The 23,495-nt window shown below is 44.6% G+C and overlaps 1 pseudogene; it reads right to left on the reverse strand.

Annotated features, from left to right (window-relative positions):
* Positions 1–3,186: 3,186 nt before the first annotated feature.
* LOC8040152 lies at positions 3,187–17,837 on the reverse strand (annotated as a pseudogene).
* Positions 17,838–23,495: the final 5,658 nt, after the last annotated feature.

The following is a 23,495-nucleotide window of genomic DNA, read 5'->3' on the forward strand; positions in this document are numbered from 1 at the left end:
AGCAACATGAATCTCATTCCCACTACTACATAGACGGCACAAAAAAACTTGATCATTTGTTGGCTGTGCCACAGTCGGCGCTTCAGTAAGAAGTGTTCGTAGGCTAAATTCGTGCACTACTGTTTTCACTGCTGAACTACATGACCTTCTGCTTGCGGTAGATGGTATCATCCAAACAAGTAACTCCCGGTCAGTTATACATACAGATTCGCCGAGTACTTTACGGCCTCTGACGTCACTTGACACCCCAAAAAAAGCCCTCATTGTTTTATTACAAAACAAAATAGTAGCAGCAATCAGAAAAAGATGTACTGTTTTATTCTGCTGGGTACCGAGACATGTCAGAATCCCAGGGAATGAAGAGGTAGATCGTGCTGCGGACACTTGTGGCACCCGTGCTGTAGACATTAGTAGTATCCCATACAAAGATTACTGTGTCCTAATCAAATATGAAGTTAAAGTTCAGTGGCAAGCAGAAGGGAGCCTACAGGTGTTAAACTAACTGCACATGATTAAGACCTTTCTCAGTGAGTGGGAAAGCGCTAGGCGCAGAGACAGGTATTATGAGGTAGTCCTTTGTCGTCTACGCATTGGACACACGCGGCTCACGCATGGACACCTCTTACGTGGGAGGACTCTCCTGAATTTGAACACTGTCTGGAACCGTATAGTATCTTACATATCCTTCTCGAATGTCCTGCTTATTATGAAAAACGCCTCCACTACTTTTCCCAGTTGTACAAAGAGCATGTCCCTTTACACCTATGTGTGTTACTTGGACATGAGCCACTACTCCCACCCACCCAGGTTTTTAAGTTTCTAGAACGTATTGATATTTTACGTGAATTGTAGCTTTATTCATAATGTAAGGCCCTGCCCATATGTTATACATTTTTCATGTTCATAAATCCATAAATTACCAGCTACTAAAGCTCTTTTCCCTAATCCTCTTATGCAATAGTTTAATTTCTTGGCGCATCATAGCCTAAGTTGCTTTTGCGCCATAAAACCTCAAATCTACTACTACAATATTTCTTCATTCATGTTTATTTGATGGGATGGGGAACTGGATCTCGGGTGTCCAGGAGCCCACGTTTCTTGCACGTTTCTTCCACATCACAGTGCGCACTGTCACGTACGGATCATCCCTAGTTCGGTCAGAAATCATTTCACACTGAAAAACGAATTCGACGAAACGCACTATGGCAGAGCCTCCGCCGCCTTTGCCTGAACGACTGAATAACGGAGATGTCACGCTGCCGGAAACATAGCGTGACGTCATAGGAAGAGTGGAGAGGCCGTAAGAGTCTAGGTGTTGGTGTTCTGAGTGAATTGCCAAGGCCATGATGGCTCCTTATCCGCTACCCTTGGTATCTCGAACATCCGAATCGAACATCGAATCTTACAGAAGTACGGAGACGCGTTCCTTTCGGCCATGCACACGTCAATATGTGCTGGTAGGTCACTCCAATAAATTATTGTTTGACTGATTAGACATAAAGAGATAAATGATATGTGATGCGTTTAGCTCTATACGAGTTATTCCGACGCGAGAAAAATATAACGTGAGAAGCCTGAAAAAAAAGTGTTAGATAAGCAAGTCTGCGACAACATGACGAGTCTTACAACTGGGCACTATTTGTTATTTCTGTGACACTGTAAAGCAATCAGTTATTTGAAAGCAAAGAAAAACCAACAGCGATATTTTGCAGGGACTCCATGTTTCTTTATATTATTATTATTATGTTTGTTGGGATCCGACATGGCAGTTGGAATCACTTCACCCCATTCCGCGCTTTGCCTGGTTAGCTTTTATCCGGGTAGACGAAAAACGGTCACCATTTGTACAGGTCTGATGTGATTGGTGAACTTTTGTCCGTTGAGCATTTGGCGAAATTTTGTCCAGTGAGCTTCTAACCCGTTACCGAGAAAAGGGGCAGAACAACAACGTCTCAAACACAGCAAGAACTTTATTCTCGAATCAAGCCTCTTGAAACCGAGGGCCGTCCCTTTTCATCGGCATCTGATGAAACCCAACACCCAGCCACTCCCTCCCTCCACCAAACAAAAAAAAAAAAGAAAAAAAAAAAAAGAAAAATTAAAACAGCGAAATTAGTTTAGGATGACCCGCAAATTGAATACGACAGAAAAACACCTATTTGCCCAGTAACAAAGAGCTACGCAAATAAAGACACTTAGTCCGCGTCCGTTGACAGCACACCTATAATCTTCTTACTTACGTCAACGATACTACGAATAGCAATCACGAATTTCTCAAAGGAACGGTGCAACGACTTTTGGACTCTGGTCAATTAACGGCGGGATTTAGTTTTTGTCAGTTATAACGAAGAGGAGAAACTATTTTTTTCTTGTTCGTGCTAGTTTTTATTGAAAACAAATGAAACAAATCGAAATTCGGAGTAGCTCTCAAATCCCATGCCATCTTTCGAGTGACGTCACTGGGAGTACCACCTGGTTTTCCGTTGGTGTTTGTTTTTGAGGGCCCTTAGCGCTCCTTCCGTAATAGACCCTTCTTTAAAAAGTGGGCGCCAACTAGCAGCTGTTGCGCCGATGCTCCGAGCCCGCCACTGTTTCGGTGGGTACGCTCCAGAGCATGTATTGGACATGAGGGTTCTGTCAGCTTTCGGCGTGAATTCGGCTCGGCTCGTATCGAAAACGAGTGCTGCGTCAGCGTTCGGTGAGGGCTCGGATCCAATCGCACGCTTCGTGTCCAAACAATGGCGACTGTCAGTGTTGCTCGACGGACATTTGAAACGGGGGTATTGTGTCCTTTTTAACGATTGTCATCGTGCCTATGGTTCCGGAGAGTGGTCGAGACAAAAGACAGCTCGCCACGGGGCTGATGGCGAGTGTTGCAGCGAGAGGTGTACCGCTTTCTGTTGACTCCGTGTACTCCCAATGATGGGACTCTGTGTTTCCCATAACGGCCGCACACGACTGCAAATAGTCAGAAAATGAGCGTTCCTTTTGTTGTTCTTTTGCGATTTCGCAGCGGAAATTGCCGCATTTCATGACAAGGTAGAGTGTTTCCTCCCGATTTTGCCGAGATAAATATGAACAAAAATATTAGCTGCGCATATTTTCAACGCTGTAGTCTTTGCACTGCCCCTTTGAACGGCTCAAGCTGCTACAAATTGCCAGCTTTTTTTCTTCGAATAGTACGATTCACGCCTCATTCAGTAGTGTAGGTTGTCGTGGGACAAACTGCAAATTTATAATGGGAGCGTCATTTCCCACCGTGACGACAGAATCCAGGCAGGGCAGTTCTTGGCCTTCTTCAGGAAGGACGCTGTACTTCTGCAGGAGGCAGGTGGTGTACAGGAACAGCTGGACCGAGGCAAGCGCTTCCCCTGGACACATTCTTTTGCCTGTGTATAAGCGAAAATTACAAGAAAAGTAAGTCGCACACATGCCCCAGAATAAATTACCTATGTACGTACTTGAGGCGTCTCAGGTTAAGAAAAGCAGGTCAATCTTCTCCCGCAAAGCCTCCCACTTCTTCCACTTGAGCAGAGTGAATGCTGAAGAGGAGTTGAAAGAGCAAGTCTGATCACCTCAGGTGTAGCGTTCGCTCTGCTAAAGCGGAAAGAGTGTGGAAGGCTTTCGGGGGAGAGCTTAGCCGCCGTTTCTTAACCTGCAAATAATAATATAGTCAATTTGACTTTTTATTTTGAAAACATAACGTAACTGCAGTTAAACATCATATATTTGGTTACATGTTAGAGACTTCAAAAGAATTTCAACCGGACCTTTATTATTTTTGTTATTATCTTACGAAATTGCAAGCGTGCAACCCAGATGAAGTTTTGTCCTAATTCGGATCGTCATTCCGAATGAACGTTGTGGCACTATGAAACATATCATATACCAGTGCGCAGCCATGACTGAAATCTGCCTCGTAAGGCTGGCAGCTTCCGTTTAAGAAGGTTTCGAAGTATGCAAGTTAAGCACATTTTCGGAATAGGGTTTATTAAGCTCTACAAAACAAACATATTTCCGAAATGCCCAGCCTTTGTTGTTTTCATTATGCTGTTTATTTTCTCTAATGTTAAAAGGGCTGTTAAGAAAACGGCAAATGTCTTTTTTTCGTTGCAAATGCAAGGTTATGCCAAAACCAACTTTAAAATCTTCCCGCTTTCTTGAGTGCGGTAACATCATAAGTTGCATAAGTTGGAAGCCGAGAAGAGCGACTCAAGTGGTCGGGCGTCCTTCATCGTTCGCATTGGTCTCTGCGCGTTGTTTCCCGACCGTTGCGGAAGGCCACACTGCTCCCTGTTCCCTCACAACTGCACTAATAGTTCCGAGTCACTCAAGTGCGTTAGGGATGCTTTGAGTATAGTCTTCGTCGAACTCCTTCCTCTTGGCCTTAAAAGGTGTTCAAAGTTGTTGCGGGGCGAAAAGGGGGGGGGGGGGGAGAGTGGGTGGCGGGTGAATGTGGTGAGTCGGGGGTACATCCACAGTCACGGCAATGAATCCCCAGATGACCGGAGATATGTTTGGTTACATTATGTTGATGTTCCCTTAATCAATCATTAGTGCACCGTTCGGTCTGTCCAATGTATCACCTGTCACACAACAAAAGAATAGAACACACGACGCACTCTCGACAGTTAACTAAAGGCTTTCGGCGCTTTTTAGTGCAATGTTTCCTAAGCTCCCCGACCTTGTTCACTTTTCCGCACAGGGCAGTCAAACGTTCTGGAGCAGAAAGAACGACTTCAACTTCTGCTCTGTTTCCTATTACCTTTAAACTGTGGGAAAATTCGTGCAAGGACAGAATGACGGACACATTCTTGCTATGGTTCTAACTTCGTCATTTGTTGGACGAAGTTAGAATCTTGTGTGGGTGGCCGGGATTCGCAAGTCTGTGCACTTTTTTTAAAAGCTATTTGAAATGGGGTGGTGACACGATCTTTAAAGGGCGGAATTAAAGCATGAATTCACAATTCCTCTCTTTACAATCCGTGAATGTGCTGAGCCGAAGGAAAGAATAGGCTTCTTACTTCTGTGCTTATAGGCCCAGCATACATGCCTAGCTGACAACTACAATCCTAGGTCTAAAAATCTGATGGAATTGTCGACTTTCAATCTGTGTGTCAGTTGCAAGGCTGCAGAACAGTTTAAAAATGCCGAAGTGCTGGCGAATTCGGGTCCAAATTCTAGTTGCTCGCAGTCTACGAATACGAAATAATCGACTACAAACCTAAAAGCATTCGCAACTTTGGTGCCCTGTAGACGATCCGCAATTAGCCTGTCAACATTGGCTAAAAAGATGTCACTCGTGATCATGGCAATGCAGGAGCCAATGCAGGCCCCTTGTCTTTAAATAAAAATGTCGTTGTCTCACTTCGTAAAAGTTTAGCCAAGATAGACGTGGAGTACTTCTAAAAAACCTTTATTAGGAGATTTTACTTTCGTTTTGAAAAACTACTATTCACCTATTTTCGTTACAGTCATTAACGTTGCGCATTATTTCGCTATGTGGAATAGAATAGTATAACTAATATAGGTCGACCGAAAATGATGAGAGGCCCCTATCTGCATTTTTATTTCAAAACTTTCTGACATCTTCTTACTTCCTGACCTTTAACGGCTCGTCAACGTTCCGTAAGTTTGTTTTTTCTTCTTTTTTTCTGTGTAAAAAGTGCACGAGAGATTTTTGCTAAGTTCCATTTTCAGACACTGTTACCCTAATGGGCACTCGATTTTATGGGTTTTGTGCCGAAAATAACATATCTGAACACAGGCTTGTTTTTGTATCTATCGGTCGCGATAGCTGTTCCAGTTTCATGCTCTTGCATAGCCCTTTAACTCCATTTTTAACCTTGACTAACGATTCGTTGTCACACATTCGAAAAACAAAAAGAATAGCTTCGATGCTTTCGACATGTATAGTCTTTCTAGGCTTTACAACACATCGGCCTTCCTTGCATGCTGGCCACAGTGCAAGCAAACTCTCAGGTACTGTGCTGTGCGTTTTAATGGAAGCTTAGAGGCTGTACATTTAGACGGGGCTAAGATATCGACATTCTCTGAAGTGCATTGTCTGGGATCGACTTCGTCAACCCGGCTTGATACTCGTGTCACCATGGCTGCGGTGCTGGCTATTTCGGCTTTAAAGGGATACTTCAACGAAATTGGAAATCTATCCGTTTTGTTCAGAAATGGCTTGAATATGATCCATAAAATCCGTAAGTGACAATCGCACGTTTGTATTTTGAGCCTGGTGGCTGTATTATTTGTTATAAACGGCCCACTCTGGTAAGCGCTTGGAGAGGAAGCCAGCAGAGACCACGTGACATCCGCCGCAATCGTGACGTAGATTGTCTCTTGTCGAGCAAAGCTGCGGCGTTGCTGACGTCGAGAGCATGTCCTATCCGTTCCAGTGACCGAAGCACACCAGTGATCGGGCCACCGCAACTAACTCCAAAGCTGATTTTGTAGGAATATTCAGCGACAGGTTAATCTTCCATTATCTTGTAGAGGGACAATAACTACGTCTCGGACACACAAAAGAGAGTCTCGGGGAGAGGGGAGTTCCTCCTTCCCGCCTTCTCTTGTGGTGTCTGGAGGCGAGACAGTTGTCGTCACTACCTGGAAAGTTTCCTAAATGGGCATTTCACCCGACGCGTTAGCGACATCCACCAGGTTCTCTTTGCTAATTGCTTAATTAAGCTAATTGCTTAGCGAAGTACCAGGAAATGGATACAGTGTGCACTGATTGTGGAGAGGAGGACGAGACGGCTGAGCACTTGATACTCTACTGTAAAGGGCTTCACCCTATGCCTACCGAAGACAACATAGATTTAATAAAGTCATTGGGTTTTAGAGACAGCGAAGGGAGAGTGGATTTCAAGACTGTAGAGATTACCAAGCAAAGATTAGGTGAATGGTGGCAGAAATCGAGAGAAAACTAGGTAATTTCTTATTAACTGATGGCAAGTGGTTTTTTATAGCCTCACTTTCTTTTCAGTGCGGAGTGAATATAGATTTCACAATTAAATATTCTAAGCTTAAATGGTAAAACAAAATGGCTAGGTGGCGTAAGCTACTGCCCGATCCAAAAAGCTCAGCAAGATTCATCCACCCATCCAATTCTTTTTAAACTTTTTCGTGTCTTTTTAAACAAAAGATTGGTGTGTCTGGTGTGATAGTGGCTCCCTTGAACACAAATAGACCCAGAAATAAGCGCCGAAATTCCGGTGTTGCATTCCTTTAAAGGAGATGCGCAACAATTTCAGTGCTTCGCTCAAATAATTTGGGAGTTGGTTTCTCGAATTTCTGAAGTAAAGAACAATAACCCGTTTTTGCCTGCATGTCCTAGTTTTTATTCTAAAAATTTACAAAGATTGATGTTTTTGGCACCGCTCAACTCCTTCACCATCTTCCGATTCACGTGCACTGTGACGTCAATGGGGGTTCGCGCGGGGTTCCGGTGAAGCTCTCTCTCTAGACCCATCATTGAGCAGCGAGAATTCATCCGCTCGCGACCACGTGACCACGTGCTGACGCAGCGCCAACAACATGGTGAAAGGAGGAAAATCTCATCCGGGTCTGGCCATCCCCGTCCTCCTCTGCTCCCGTCCCCCTCCAGCTTCTGACGGCTGTTCGCGGTAACAGATAGTGCTGACGTTTTTTTTTTTGACGCATTTATATTTATGTTGAAATGACAAAATTTATAGAAAAATTGCTTTTTATCGAGCTGATCTTCGCACAACTTGCTATCTTTCTACAAGACCCCCATTGACGTCATGCCGCGTGGTTCTCGTGGCCGCCGCTCGCAGCTGCAGGTCGGGGAATGTTCTAATTGTTGCCTCGCGATTACGCGGTGCAATCGCAACATTTCGAAGGAAGGAGGTGTGTTTTCTGTCCTTTGTGACAAGATAAACAATGTCAAAAGTAGAAGATGCCAATTCTTTCAACGTTAAAATCGTTGCACAGCTCCTTTAAGGTACTTAAGCATTCTTCGTAAATGCTTAAAGTGTCATGTTGAATGGAATGTTCCAGAAACTCTGTCGGACACCATGCACGCATCTCAGCCGCCACGCAGGAACAATCAACGTATAAGGAGTAAAGTAAATAGAGAAAAACATTGCCTCCTCGTGCCACCCCTCGCCCCCCCCCCCCCCCCCCTCCCTCAAAACACATGTGTGGGTCAAAAATTACTGTCAAGATGAAAAATGGTCTCCGGGAACTGTCAAGACCCAAGCTCTAGGATACTTATCATTGAGATTCCGAAAAGATCAGTCCGTCGACGGACGAACCCGGTCCATTCCAGACAGGGCCCAGCCGCATATCAAAGAAGTGCCTGTGACGGCCTCAGACACCTTGCAGAACACCTCCGTAGAATTGGAAGGCTTAAGCGTAGCCGTGCGCCCAGGAGCCTCCGCGAGATCCAGAGTTTCTATACCCGTTTTCACCTCAAGAAACATAGTAAAAAAAGTCCGGCTCCTCGCGCAGCATTACTAATTTCCCCCTTTATGTGGGTAATTAAGATATTTATTCGTGCATTTTAGATTATATAAATGTTACCTTACCATGACGTACACATTCCAGGCGCCAAAAAACATCGTTTTTCCTCCGACAACCAAATCGCGTAAGAAATACTTGGCGCCACGTGTTAACAATGCGCAAAAGTTGCTTTTTTCTTGAGAAGAAAACGGGTATAGTTCCCAGCGGTCTAAACAAACCAGAACTACGACGGTCGACCCTGACTCGAAACCCGATCGAGTGTCTTAAAAATAAAGGAAACTGTTGCATTTTGAGCATTCCGGCGAAATACGTCGCCTGTTGTTACTCGTTTGTTAACGCGCAGATAACTCCCGCTTTCATTGAGGCGTCACGTCTTGCCTATAGAACGGTGGTCACTTGTTTCCAAGCATGAACCCTTAAAAAATAGGGACACGGAAATAAGGAGACATAATCACTGCTGCGTGATGCACGTTAAAAAAAACCCAGGTTAGCGGCTGTAGTACACTAGCTAGATTTCTCATCTACAGCTAAGAGAGCGACTACTGTTGAGGCGTATCTCCATCAAAGCTGTATAAACATACAAAGCAAAACATTTTTTTTTTTTTATAATGAGATGGTAAAAAGAACTGGTACAAAGACTGTGGTGTGTCATAGGCCGGTTTCACGGAACGGTTTTTCACTTCCGAACATCCCGCGTTCCACCATGTTCATGAACGACGTCCGCCACTTTTCCCGTTGGTTTGCCCGGAGGTGATTATTTATTGGCATGGTTTTTGATGTTGGTGAAACCCTCGTTAGAATGGTGAGCGGCTCCGTCGACAACATGACTCAATAAGTTCGATCACGGATATATTCGGGGCGCAGAAACCGTTGCATGCTATGCGTTCTTCCCAGAGCGTTCTTTCCTGGTCGACTTCTCGAGCATTAGCTCTTCTGCGCTTCGAATAAGGACCGTTATGTATAAAAATGGAGTATCAGACGGTGCTCCTTTGTGTAGCCGACTACTCCGGCTATAGGAGTTCTTACACCTCGTGTAAGAACCCCAGAGAGCATAAAAACAGCTTTCGCGCATATAGACATCGGGCATATAACTTTCACGCATATAGACATCGGAAAGTTCACCCGGTGAAAGTTTGAGCCGCAAGTATGTCACGTGAAACCGCGCTATAACTTTGACTGCAGTGCAATAAACGTTCTTCCTTGGTCAGCAACCGAGCGTGGTCTTTCTATACTCCGCGACAACTGTTCTTGGCAATGCAGTGGAAGGTACAGGCCCGCGTCCCGTCTCCCATTTTGAGTGTGCGCGGGCGTACACTCAAAATGGGAGAGGGGACGCGGGCCTGTACCTTCCACTGCATTGCCAAGAAAAGTTGTCGCGGAGTATAGCACGCATCCCCTGCATAGGACTGAGCGGCAGATGGTCACTTAAACGGATACTGAACCGAAATTTGGATTTCGCAAAATAAGGCCGCAGAAGCGTTGAACAAGACACAGACGACTGCAAAACATCACTCGTACATTGATATCTCAAGCGGATGACCGTGCTTTTGGAAATAAACGGCGCGATCAAGCGAGGACTTTGACGTCATTGTCCCCCTGGAAAATTTGAGAACGAGCTGAAGCGGTCTCGCTTCTCTCCTCCTCGCTTCGGTTCACCAATTCGATTGGACGTAGCGACGAGGAGAGGGAATGAGAATCGTGACGTAACCTCTTTTCGGCCGTGTTCAGTCGCTGCAGTTCTTTTCCGAAAATACGTCGATCCGACACAGATATCGCTGCATGAGTGTTGTTTTGGGGTTTTGGAGTGTTCCGCCTACCCGTCCAGCCTTGTTTTGTGAGCTCGTAATTTCGGTTCAGAATCCCTTTAAGCTCTAGCAATTTATACCTGTGATCTGAATGTCCGCCGAAAATCAAAGTATGTTTGATAAAATTTTTAAAAAGTCGTATTTATATGTTGACATTTTAGGTTTTCTGCAAACATGAGGCACGATGTTACATTTTTTACGAAAATCATTACCAGGAATAACATATATTCTGAGAGCTTATGACTTTTCGTATGCGCTAGCTGATATGTTGTTCAAGTGTGCCTGACTTTGTACATGCTATAGCAATTGGAATTTGTAACATATAAGCAAAAATGCTCTCGTTTCAGGTTTGTAAAAAAACTTTTTGGTTTCATTTAAAAATTGCCAGTGATGATGTTCTTAGTACCGATCACCCAGTAACTCTTCCCGAGGCGTTAAAAACACGTAAACACTGGTGCTGACCCACAAATAGACCCACTGCTAAATTACCAAAGCAACAAGGAGAATGCAGGGGTGCTATGTTGCGCTTTTTGGACTCCCAGGAGACTAGGGAGAGGGAAGTGACGTCAACGACACAGCAAACGCAGATTGGACGTTGATTTCGTTTTCTTCTGTCAACATCCAATCTGCGTTTGCTGTGTCGTTGACGTCACCTCCCTCTCCCTAGTCTCCTGGGAGTGCAAAAAGCGCAACATAGCACCCCAGGGAAGGGTGTTTTACGCGCCGCGCGTGCTGGCGTTTGCATCAGTCACTGTTCTAAATCAAAAGCCCAAATCAAATGGCATCTTGCACGCGCGTTCATCAACGCTTTATTTTGGTTATTTACTTAGGATCTTTTGTACGGGGTAGGCGTGTGCGTGCGGCGCGTGGAACACCATTCCCCGCGTTCTCCTCGATGCTTGGGTAATTTAGCAATAGGTCTACTGGTTGTCTGGCAGCTGCTGTTTAAGAGTTCTAGCCATTGATTAAAACTTCTGTACAGCCTTAAAATGTTTTTATTGTTTTAAACTGTTAAAAGAGTCCTTATCTGCTCATTGGTGGCATTAAATTCACAGTGTCGAAAAAATTGCAACAAATAAGATATTATTCGTTTTTTTTTTTTGTTTATGGGATTTGCTTGGTTGTTTTATTTCAACAGAAACTGGTCATGAGTACTAAAACTCCGCAATATACATGTACTGTACAACATAGGGCAAGATTGTTAGCGCGAACAAAGGGCTGTCGGTTTTCTTTTTTACCCTTAAAATCAAGGCTGTCATCACAACTAGTCGTGCGAAGGAAAGTACTCTTTTGGGCCACTAATCTGAGTGGTTGAATCTGGTGGCCGCCAGTCCTCTTTCAATGTAAATCGCGAAGGGCGGCAGCAACGTTACCCTCCGTGTTGTGAACACAGGGATACCTCTCCCCATCGGTATAGCCCGGCTTGACAAAAAAGTCTGCGCAATATCGATCTCAATATCCATCTTTTAAACAACCCCCGATGGCGCCAAACCACCCAGGGTAAGCATAGCCTGTGCACTAGCATCGACGCCTTCACAGTGGGGGCAGACACAGATTGCACACGGGTGATTGGTCAGCATTCGGCTGGGACTCGGGTCTAATCAACACGTCGCGGGACGCCTGACATCGCGCTCGGGCCCGATCGCTGAGTTCGCACCATCTCATTGTGATAACGTGCGTGTATATGGGGAGTGTGTTCGCGGGTTCCCGTTATTTTAAGTAGTGTTGCGCAAACTCACTCGATCGTACCCAGTAAAGAAGCAGTTTACTCACCGGAAGCGAAGGGAATTAGAAATTCCGGCTTTTTAATGAGTCCCGATCCGTCGGGACTTAGAAATCTGGAGGGATCAAACTGAGAAGGTCGTGTCCAGTGACCGGGATTCATACTCATAGCCATAGCGTTTGACAAGACCACGGTGCCTTTGGGAATGAAGTACCCGTCCAGGAATATGTCTTCCTTCACTCTGCAACAAGGAAATGAGAGTCATTCTTTCGCATCATTTGCCTTTTTGGGTGCTCTAAATTATGCTTACTACGTTTTTTTTTTTTCTATATTACATTGAACCGGCAACGGCTCGATTTTTAATTAAACACGATTACGATGTGTCCGCATCCAGGCTTCCGTCTGGGTAGGGAACAAAACATGTGGATAGGTGAAATTTTACTTTTTCACTTCGGGAAGTTCCATAGAAATGTTTGCTACTTTTCTTTGAGGGTTTGTAGCGGTACTAAAGGAGGAAAACGCGCTCTTTCATAAAAGGAAAATCGCGTTCCTTCACTCTTTTCTGTTTTCCAGAACTGTCACTGTGACTACGGCGCCTGGAACGCGTCTTCGACTGGTCTGTTTACCATTCTATCCCGCCCATGCATGGAATATGTTCTGGAAGTGACAACAAATTGTGTCATAGGAACAAAATGGTAAGTTGGGCAAGTTGGTTCAATACGTACTAAAAGTGAAATGAAGAAAAGGAAAAAAGATTGACTCTGTCCCTGTTTTTGGCGCTTTTAGTGCGTTGTGTCATAGGAGCGGACGTGTCATATCTAAGACCCTAAATTTAAGAGAGGAAGCAACTGGAACAATGTAAAACGTTTAAAATGTAATAACGGTTACCGCCTCCAGCGCAAAATGGGGGCTTACGCACGCACCATTGGCCGCGTGGAGAGGAGAGCGGGCTGAAAGGCTGAGCGATTGCTGGAACTCTGTGGGACGATCAACACCTTCGACTTATTCTTTCAGTTCATATTGCAAAGAGCTACCCATAAACCACATGACCCTGATTAACACTTGGGAACACCGCAATCTAGGATAACCATGTCTATAGCTGTCGGATGTCGCGAGTTTTCGTCGCCGCGTTTGCTAAAATGGTTCCCGTCGACTGTCAGGCTGCAGAGCGGCGTGTAATGGGACAGGCGTCTGCCGCATTTACCTCCGCTGCTGTTCCGCTGCCAGAATTACAACAAAAACGCCATTCTTATTATTGTTCTTTTTATGATGGGGGGCCATCGGGTGGCAATCAATGGAGGACCGCTTTCAAGGACGCGGCAAATGCTCCAGTCGGGGACGCGCTCCTGGCGCCATATATTATACACCGTTTCACATTAAGTCTGCACAGCCAAGGCTACTACCCGAATGCGCAATAGGTTTCGCCGCTTGATCGCAGGCGCACGAAGACTTCGAGCGGCATGACGATGCACATTTCTCACTGCTTGATAGGCACCGTTGGATTCTATCGTTAGTTGCGGTCAGACGTAATGTGGAAAGGAGTATGTATAGACCGACCTTTCCGAAAATCTTCTGCGCGCTGCCATCTTTGTCTGCCGGGCTGTGGAACGCCTTCTGAGCGCGCGCCGTAGCTCCGTTGTGCGGTACATCAAACGCTGCGCGTGAGTCCACAGCCCAGTGGCTCGGCAATCTTTTGACTGGGTCATAAGCGAGGGAAAGGTCTATAGGGTGTAAGTGAATAGGACTTTTACCCCCTGGGCATCCCGATAGGACTATCTGGCTTCCAACGCAGTATCTCCCACGTGCAGGCCATGGTAAAAGGCATCTCCAGCCGGTCACTCCACGTTGGCTGTCTATCACTGCCCACGACACGGTCGATCTCCGCCTGGATCCTCGACTGCACGGTGTCTGGGCTCTTGGCACACACGAGCAAGAGCCAGTTGGCAAATAGGGTGGGGAAGCCACACCGCCCACCAAGAAATCCATAGCGCAGCCTATGAGATGGTTCTCTGCGTAGGATGAAGACGGCACATTATGCCAGTAAATATTTCATTTGATTAATTTCTTCTGAAATGTGTATAAATACACAGATCTGCATAAAGGCTTCTGCACACGAAGACACACTTTAATGGCATACGCGAACGAAGCGCATCTTGTGTGCCGTGCGCCAAACTACATTTTGTTTGCCAAAATTCAGAAATGTACGATGCATTTTTATTTTTCAAAACTGACTTCTAATAGTTGGAAACCCATCTTTCATACACTGGCAGTACGTAACACACTTTTTTCGAATTTTTAACTTGTAGGCAGTTGATTTTGTAGGAATACTAAAGTTCTTACATTTCTGGGAATACTTACATTTCTCGGAATACTTAATATGTGGTTTTACTTGTAAAATATTAACATTTTGCATGCAGACAAAAATTCATATCTAAGAATCCGCACCGCATTTTATCTATTGTCATATCTGAATTCATATTTGTTTTTAATTGTTGTTAATATGCAGTAATGTACCTAAAATGCATTCAATCATTTTTGTTTGACACACATCTTATAACAATGGCTCGATTGCCATCTCATTTTTTACATATATATAGGCTTACTGTTTCATGGGTTTGCGCGACGAATACGTACCCCGGAAGTATGAATCGGGATCGTCCTTATGTTCCTCCATCTGATTCAGATAATAGTCAACAAAGTCGAAAGTCGCGTCCTTTGGGGTATTTCGATGTTCCTTGATGCGCTCTCTAAAAATAACAAAAAGTACAAGTTGCTACCTAATGATTGAACGATAGACTAGTAGTTTCTATTTTTAACTGGTTGCATGCTGTTTTTTGTTTTGTTTTTTTGATATGCAGTGTTCCACGGAATGTGGGCCACATCGTTCGTGCGAAAACTGCGCATCACAAAGAAAATAGTTGAGGTATTTGTCTTTGCCAAAGGGCCCATTCAGAAAACTTAAGATTGTTTGTGACGCTGAATTTGGTTATTAGTTCTGAGTAATTATGTTTTTAATTAGCAAGTTTAGAAGTATGGTTTGAATTTTAAAATCTTGGCATCGTCGAATATGTTTAAGTCACTTTAGAGCGATCTAATTAAGGTATTTTTAATGCCTTAATTTACAGAGCCTTCAGAAAAAAGTCTTCATTTGGCCGCGTCTCATGTTTATCGGTTTCCCATCGGTGCGGATCTTTGCGTGAGCGGTTTGGCGCCGTAAGGGCAAGGCACGCAAATAACGTGCGCCGCTACGCAGTCTTTGCATGGCGGAGGTCAATCCTAGATTACAAGCTTATTCTCCCGATGTACAGGGTGTCCCAAGTCACCAGTCTTGATCTAAAATGGGCCGTAGAAATTGGCGCCTGCACGATGCAATCTACACGTTTCTTCAAAGATGTATTTCACGAGTCGGTTTTTTCTTGTAAAGTTACAAAGCGTAGCTCCCTTTCTGTAAGAAATAGGGCCAAAAAACTTGCCCGGGACGGCGGACGGCGACGCAGACGACCGTGTCGAGTTCCGGAGCGCGTTTGGCGCGCGCATTGATAGATAGCGTCGGGAGCAGCGTCCCAAGGTATTGATATTGATAGATAACGTCGGGACCAGCGAAAGAAAGCAGACGATATGCAGACGAAATTCGTTGGCAGAAAAAACGCTGTCGTTATGCAAACTCGTTTTTTTAAACTAAGTTTTGCTTGTATTGTCTTTATTAATTTTTAAACCTAAGGTACTTTACAATTATGTTCATTTCAATAAACCACGGTGGTTGCGGGTAGTCTCAAGAAGGAGGTAGCGCCATTTATCAATACGAGCGTCAAACGCGCCCCGCCAGTCGACTTGGTCGTCTGCGTCGCCGCCCGTCGTTGACCCTGGCAAGTTTTTTGGCCCTATTTTTTACAGAAAGGGAGCTACGCTTTGTAACTTTACAAGAAAAAACCGGCGTGTAAAATACACTTTTGACGAAAAGTTTACGTTGCAACTTGCCGGCGTAGGTTTTTTTACGGTCCATTCTGGATCGAGCCTGGTGGCTTGGGACACCCTATACCTGGAACAGCACAAAGAGTTTAATTTGCCCAGCGATGGCTACTTTTTTCATTGTAGAAAGGAGGCGAGACCGTGGTTGCGTGCCTTAACCACGGGGAGCAGGGCTGCTGGCACAGAAGGGCGTTTTGATAAGCAACGAACGAGAAGGTTTAGAAACGCGGCCAAAATTAGGTGTTTCTTCGGAACACCGTATAATCCTGGACGTGCCTTATATACATGCGAAGTGGGCTTATTTAGTAGTTTTTGATGGTGCTCATAAAGTTAGTGATTTACACCATATGCCTTTAATTTTGCATATACATAAATCAATTGCGCAAGTCCAACTCTAGTACAATTAAAAAGAAAACTAACTATATTGATCGTTATTAATTTCATCGTATACGCACTTTGGCCGAGAGTGTAGTACATCAATATTTCTTGCAGTGCGGATTTTCATTTCTGAACCGATTCAGCCAGCGTTTCCATAACACGCTGTGTACATACGTGTATATATCCCTGCATTTCAGGTTTTGGCATTGCCGGCACGGGCGGACGCAGCAAAAGATGTCTGCCCTCAATCTTAACCAGAAATATTAGTCCTGGGTTCGTCGCAGAGTTTTTTTTTGGAGAAATCGACATTGGCACTTGGAGCATAAATGTGAAACATTTTTAGAGGCTGAGTGCACAATTGGGTAGGCAACCATGCCACTATTTGTTTCTTTTTTGTATTAATAAAAACCAGGAAAACAGGTGATGGCTTCTTAGCGCTAACAGTGTCGCTGAGTGCACATGAGCACCTCTGTGTTGTCAATTTTACTTAACGGAGAAATCGACGCCAGGTGGCCTATGCACCAATTTAATTTTCCCGTTAAATTCAGCGTGGAAATTAACTTCACATGACCTATACCCCATTTTGTTCCAGCTAAGCCTAAAAAAATTGACGTCACGTGACAAACACCAATTTAAGTTCCCCGACGAATTTAGGAGGGCAATCGACGTCAGTGACACACTGAAATCTAGTTTCTTCGATGAATTTAGCAGATAAATAGATAAAACTATATAGGTTCCTCAAGTCTTCACTCCCTGAAACGACTGTGTCTTCGAAACCGATTGAAATGATCGCTCCCTAAATAGGGCATTCAGTGCATGATTAAGGTCGCTGTCAGATTTTGTTTCGCAGATTCCTAGACTTGCTCCACCACTTGGGCATGGGTGGGTTGTACCGATGACTTTTTAATTATTTCTCGCGTATTCTCTACGTCGCTTAGGGATTTTACTAGTTCACCACGACATATTACACATCTTGCCACCTGCATATGCGTTCAGCCTATCTTGTCGCAACCACCGTGATATTGCACATCACCTTGACGTTTTAGCGGCATATCTTTTTGCGGTTACCTAGTACAAAATGTGTGAAACACGCGAAGGAGCTGGATATGCGAAAACGTGCAGGAAGGTTTACGCTCTTTGTTCTTTTATCCTCCAAAAAGACAGACACACCTGATGAATTCACGAAGTAATCGCATGGTGTTCCGCATTGCAGCCATTTTCGTGAATGGCACAGAGGCCATGATGTTGCTGAGCCAGACTGGTTTGAAGTCTACAAAGCTGTCGACATGAAGGTTTTGCAGAATACCGCATAGGAGTTTCTCTAACTCCCGGTGTTTGTGGTCGTTCAACTTGAAAGCTGATCCGAACAAGACGGTAGTGATGACATCAAACGAAATCGACAAAAGGTGTTCTCTGACCGAAATGGTGGGCCCTTTGGCTTCTCCAATCTTGTTCACCAAAGACTGCATCTCTCGCTGCTCAGAAAGTATAGAAACAGTAATGGTATAAATGTACATGCTCATCTATAGTTAGAATCGAAATGACTACAACACCTCGTTTTTGTATAATGTTTCTATTAAAAAAGGTGGCATGTAACGCTAAAAGTATCATGCGCGTCAACCTCGCTGCTAAGCACAATATCGGACCGTTCGTAACATATATATAGAGTACCGAATATAATGAGGATTTTCAAAAGGGTGGTTCGAATCAAAAAGGCAATCTGGGTTGTGACAACTAGCTGGACGATTCGTTTACAGTCTTTGTTTAGAACGCGTTGCCGATTCTTTATGGCCCCATTTGTTGGAAGCGCTCTGTATATGACAGGACCGGTTTTAAGCGCGTATGGATAAGGTATGTTCGCTTCCTTATATAAATAACTTTGTTACGTTAAACCTACAGATTGAGACTTGCAGATAATCCGCATAATCACTAAAGATAGGAGGGCAAAGGATGTTGATGAGACGAAAAGGGCATTTGCAAAGCGCACAATATTTGCCTTCGTTCCCCGAGGAAATGTTTATTTTATTATTTCGTTTATAATCATAGCTTTACGTGCGCTAGACGTTTCGTCACGAATGAGATGAAGAAATAAGTTACCCGTTTTTAAAACTCGATTCGTTCTGCAACCTTTATTTTGATATCCGTGTTTTTTCTCACGCACTAAAAAACAATTGCTGCTGATGTTGAGTCTATATTGTGCATCATGTTGCACAGTATAGGTTGAGAGCTACCTAGCCCTCAGCGTGTACTCGTACAAGTGTTTATAATCTCGAGCATGATGAAATAAAAGGTATATTTTGTGAAAACTTACGCAGGTAACTAGGGGTACCTTTACGTACAAAGCAAAGGCCACCGGGCATTTTCAGAAGTGGTGATACAGCAGTAGTGACACACGACCGCACGCTGGTACGATATGCTCGATCTGGATGAGCATCGTACCGGCGTGCGGTCGTGTATCACTACTGGGTGGTGCACGTTAAAAATCCCAGGGTAGCGGTTGTACCGCACTGGCTAAATAGCTCATCTACAGCTGAGACACCAGACGTCCACTCAGGCAGACTAACTTCCGGCTGTATAAACATGCACAATACATTTTTTTGCAGAAGTGGTGGTGGCCTAAAACAAGGCTTCCCATCAAAGTGGATACATCACACCAGTTATGAAATCGATGAACATTATGTTAAATCAAATGCCTGGATCAGCCTTCACGTCATGTAATAATCAAACATCATAAGCGAGGCAGCCTGAACGAAAGTCTTTCATTGATTTCTAATGGCGTGGCATGGCGCGCGCTGGCTTTAAAACGTTTCGCAAAAGGCAGAACCAAATTAAAGTTTTATGCATAACATTTGACATCGTGATACGTTCAAAAACATTGGCGCCGCAAAACTGAATGCGTAGACCAATTTTTCTACACGCATCAGAATTTTTACAAGTAATAGCTGTTTACTAAGCAGGGCACTTATAACCAACGATTTTCGTACGATTGATCTTTTCGGCAGACGGGTAACATAGCCACCAAAGACGCTACATGCCAGTGGTCATGAGGAGCAGCACTGACACCCTAACCGGTTACTGTTACCGTCATAAATGCAAAAATAACCCACTTTACATCCTCCCTACTTTTGTATTCGTGAAACAAATATGCTACACTTTTACATTACAGATGTGCGTAAAGTGATATCTTTATTGACCGTTTGGTATTTTTATCGTATTAAAGGCATATGTGGCATTAATGCCAGGGTTAACAGATCTGTGTATGCATACTCATGACGCCTGTGAATATCATCAAATATATAACATAATTTGTTTTGCGTCATGGGGTCCTGATAATTAATTGTAGAGGCGCTGTCACATTGAGGAAACAGTTGGACAACTCTCTTCATCAGCACGAAGGAAACATGTTTTCGGTGACCCTGTCACATTGAGGCAACAGCAACTGTCGGGAAACATATTTTTATCGCCCAGCAACCGGGTTCGCCGATTTGTTGCCCGAGACTGGGAGATCAGCCTGCCGCACCGCGCTAGCGGTGTGGCGTACACGAGGAAAAGTCCGTCATCTTCATTGTTTACCATCATTCGTGTGCGGAGCGGCGGTGCTGGAAATGTGACTCTACAAAGTGCTAGTGCGTTCGAAGGGCCGTATGTTACTACAGGACGACATTAAGCAGTGACTGTGATTAGGAAACTCAAGAGGAAAGTATTTCGCGCTCTTTATTTTCTTTAAATGCTCTTCATTCGCTGACGAAGCAACTAGCCCTAATTAATGAAGATTAATTTTGTTTATTTGTATTTTTAGTTATTTCAAACACTGCCAATAACTTACAAGTTGACAGTGGTGATGAGGAGTAGCGCTCACACCCCAAAAGGTGAAATTGTTTAGTTACAGTATGTTTTCGATCAGTGAGCGATGATTACCTTGTCAATATTTAGGTCCAGTCCTATGTTCCACGGCAAGTGTATAAAGACAAGCGGCGACTCGAAGCAGGAATAACGGTCGAGAAGAACACAGGACTGGTTCAAGGAGCGCCAACATCTCGGTGTGAAAGATAACTGATAGCGATAAGGAATGGTTCAGTGATATGAGGTCATCAACTGTTTCCACGTGTATGTAAACTAAATGGTCGTCAGCAAACAAACGAATTTACACAGCTGAGTCAACGTTTTTGGCTATGTCGTTTACATAGAATAAAAACAAAACAGGCCCCAAGAAAGAACCTTGAGGTACACCACATGTGACCGGCAAGAAAAAAAAAAAAAGAACCATGACCGTCAATTTCAACATACGGCGTCATTTAAAAAAAAAGGTAGCTTACAATATATATATACTATATATTCTTGTCTATACCAACCTGCAGTCGTTTTTAACGTAATTTGGAATTAGTGACTCTGTCGAACGCTTTAGATAAGTCCATGCACTCTAAGAAAAATGAAGGAAAAAAGTAGCAACGGCGCGTCTTCCTCCCTTCTACTGACTCGCCCCCAAGCGGGCAGAAGAAAAATGGTGGAACGAAACGTTTCTTTCTTCTCCAGGCAGACGGGAGAAAGCTTTCGCCCTCCCGACTTATCATCTTTCGGTTTCGTTTTTCGAGCAGGTCGTGCACGTTGTTTAATAAATAGCTGTTATGCTGATTGAGCTCCAGCGGCAGCGAAGGCCGCCTGTAATTTCGTCGTCTAGTCCAGAGGTGCAGAACATTTCGGTTGCATTGACGATTTTTGTCACTAATTTTATCAAGCGAGCAAACGAAGCCGCTAGAAACAGGGAAGTTCCGGAGCAGTGCCCGCAGCGCCGCGTACGTTGGGTAAGATTGCCGTCTCCAGATTGCGGGACACACACGGAACTATAGTAGCGAAACCACGCGGAACTGTGTCGACGTTTTCGACGCTATGGAAACCGCAGGAACTGCGTCCAAGACAGGCAGGTTTTGCTGCCGGCTGCCTGGGTGCCTTCCGCGCTGAGTTCGGTTCTGTTTTCCGATGCCGAGTGCGACCGGCGTTCAACGTGGTTCTGTGTTTGTGCGTGTCAGCAACATAGTTGCAACATCGTGATGGCAGTGTTGTGGGTTGTGAACAGAAGACTGGAATTATCGCCGATGTGACCGTGTCTTCAGTGGTGTAAGAATAAGATGAGATGACGTAAACTGTCGGGCATTGATGCCGCTGGTCGGGGCGTGATCGGAGGGGGCGGGCTGTTGCAGGTTTACATTCCTCTTTACATTAAAACGTTTAATATCACTTGAGGGTTGAGGTGCAATCGATCGACGTGCGGATAGTCATGTTGGAACGCTGGTCTGAACAGCGCACTCTAAGAAATAGCGGGTGTACAGGGGTACTCCCCTTGTCCCCATATGTAACTCCCCAAAACTACATTTCGTTGTTCTGTCCACTGACGTCGAGCTGGTGATACCAACTTTTGCGAGCGGCTTCAGAGTCGAGCGATACAACTTATTAAAATAGCTGATGTACTAATTAAAGGCTACATTAAGACAATCAAGGTTTCTTTGGCCCTGCTGCAAAACCTTAGTAATTATTGTTTGTAGTCTTTGATACGCACATTATCTTTTAGTACGTTATATCCAACAGCTATCAAGCCGCTTGTAAAAGTTGGTATCGCCAGCTCGACGTCAGTGGACAGAAGGACGAAATGTAGTTTTGGGGAGTTACATATGGGACAAGGCGAGTACCCTTGTACACCCCCTATTTCTGAGAGTGTAAGCTCCTATCGTACAGTGGCCAATGTGACTGTCGGTTGTATCGTCCCTGAGAGCGATGGCGCTCTGGGGAGAGGACTGAACAGTACGAAATCGTGACGAAAAGTACGTATATTTATAGTGTGGAATTTTAGCATTAAAAAAGAATAGTAAATAAATACGAGAAAAAAAAAGCTACCCTCTATTTTGCTGTTTAAACGTACTACGGTTCCTGGGGAAACTGCCCTCCAAGTGGCGCGCTGGGATGAGCGCTGGAAGTTTTCGAGCTCGCCACGGCGTAGCTCCGTACACTTAACACCTGCCGCAAGTCGCTGCCTTGGCCGCATTCAAGTTGATCGAAAAGCGATTTCTCAGCGCGTGAAGCATCACTTCCAGCTGTGTGAATATCCACTCTACACAGATTAATTCAAAACGGCGATTGCAGCCTTGCGCGAACAGCACAAATAGAAAAACAAACTCTACAATAGAAATACAGGCTACGACGTGCCGTGCGGGGAAACAAACACATATCTTCGAACCGCATTGGAGCGGCTTGATTTATTGGCTTTCAAATAATTACGGCATCGTCGAGCGTTTGCTTGTTAATATGAGATTCATCCCCTGAGCCATTGAAAATACTCTCAGGGGTATGACATTGCTAAAAAAAAAAATATCAACATGCTGGGAATATTTTTTATTGCTCATTCAGTCTACGAGAAATTCCGTACGTTCAAAACGACCAGTATGAAAGACGGAAACGCAGTGCACGGGTGCAGTGTTCGGGTTATTGTGCCATTGTATTGACACTTTTACTATTACTATTTTATCTATTGTATTCACGTTTGTATGTGCAATGTATGTGTATATGATCAATGTATGTTCACCTGATGCGTGTAGTATGCGTAATGTGTGTATAGTAGGAGATTCTCGAACATCGCGAAGCGCAATGGTGGCCTGAGGAAATGAAAATATTGTTTTGTAGAACATGAATTGGGCAGTACCTAGCGTCACCTAACCTAGCTGCTTGCAATTACTCTAGAGTTCCTGCATAGGCTCCCTACGGGAGCCAGAGTTGCGCATTTGTTTTCCCCGCGCCGCCACGCCGCTATTCGCCGAGATCCATCACGTGACGAGCAAAGCATCCGGTGGCATGCAAGAGAGCCACCTTTACGGTCGCTCCGCCGACGTTTCTCTTGCCCTGGCGTATGTTTCCGTGCTTTCCGCCTCCTTTTCTTCCTCTCCTGTTTTCTATGCGCGGCGGCGCGCGCGGCGCCGCTATTCGCCAAATTTAGTCACGTGAGGAGCAAAGCATCCAACTCGTGCGGGAAAGCCGGCGCTACGGCCACGCGCCGAGGCTGAATGCGCAACTCTGCTACCGTAGGTAGCTATACAGGAACTCTAAATTACTCTGCTTGACCCTGCCATCTGGTGGCAAGG

The sequence above is a fragment of the Ixodes scapularis genome, unplaced genomic scaffold, assembly GCF_016920785.2.
Source record: "Ixodes scapularis isolate PalLabHiFi unplaced genomic scaffold, ASM1692078v2 PGA_scaffold1__304_contigs__length_218370807, whole genome shotgun sequence".
Lineage (NCBI taxonomy): Eukaryota > Metazoa > Arthropoda > Arachnida > Ixodida > Ixodidae > Ixodes > Ixodes scapularis.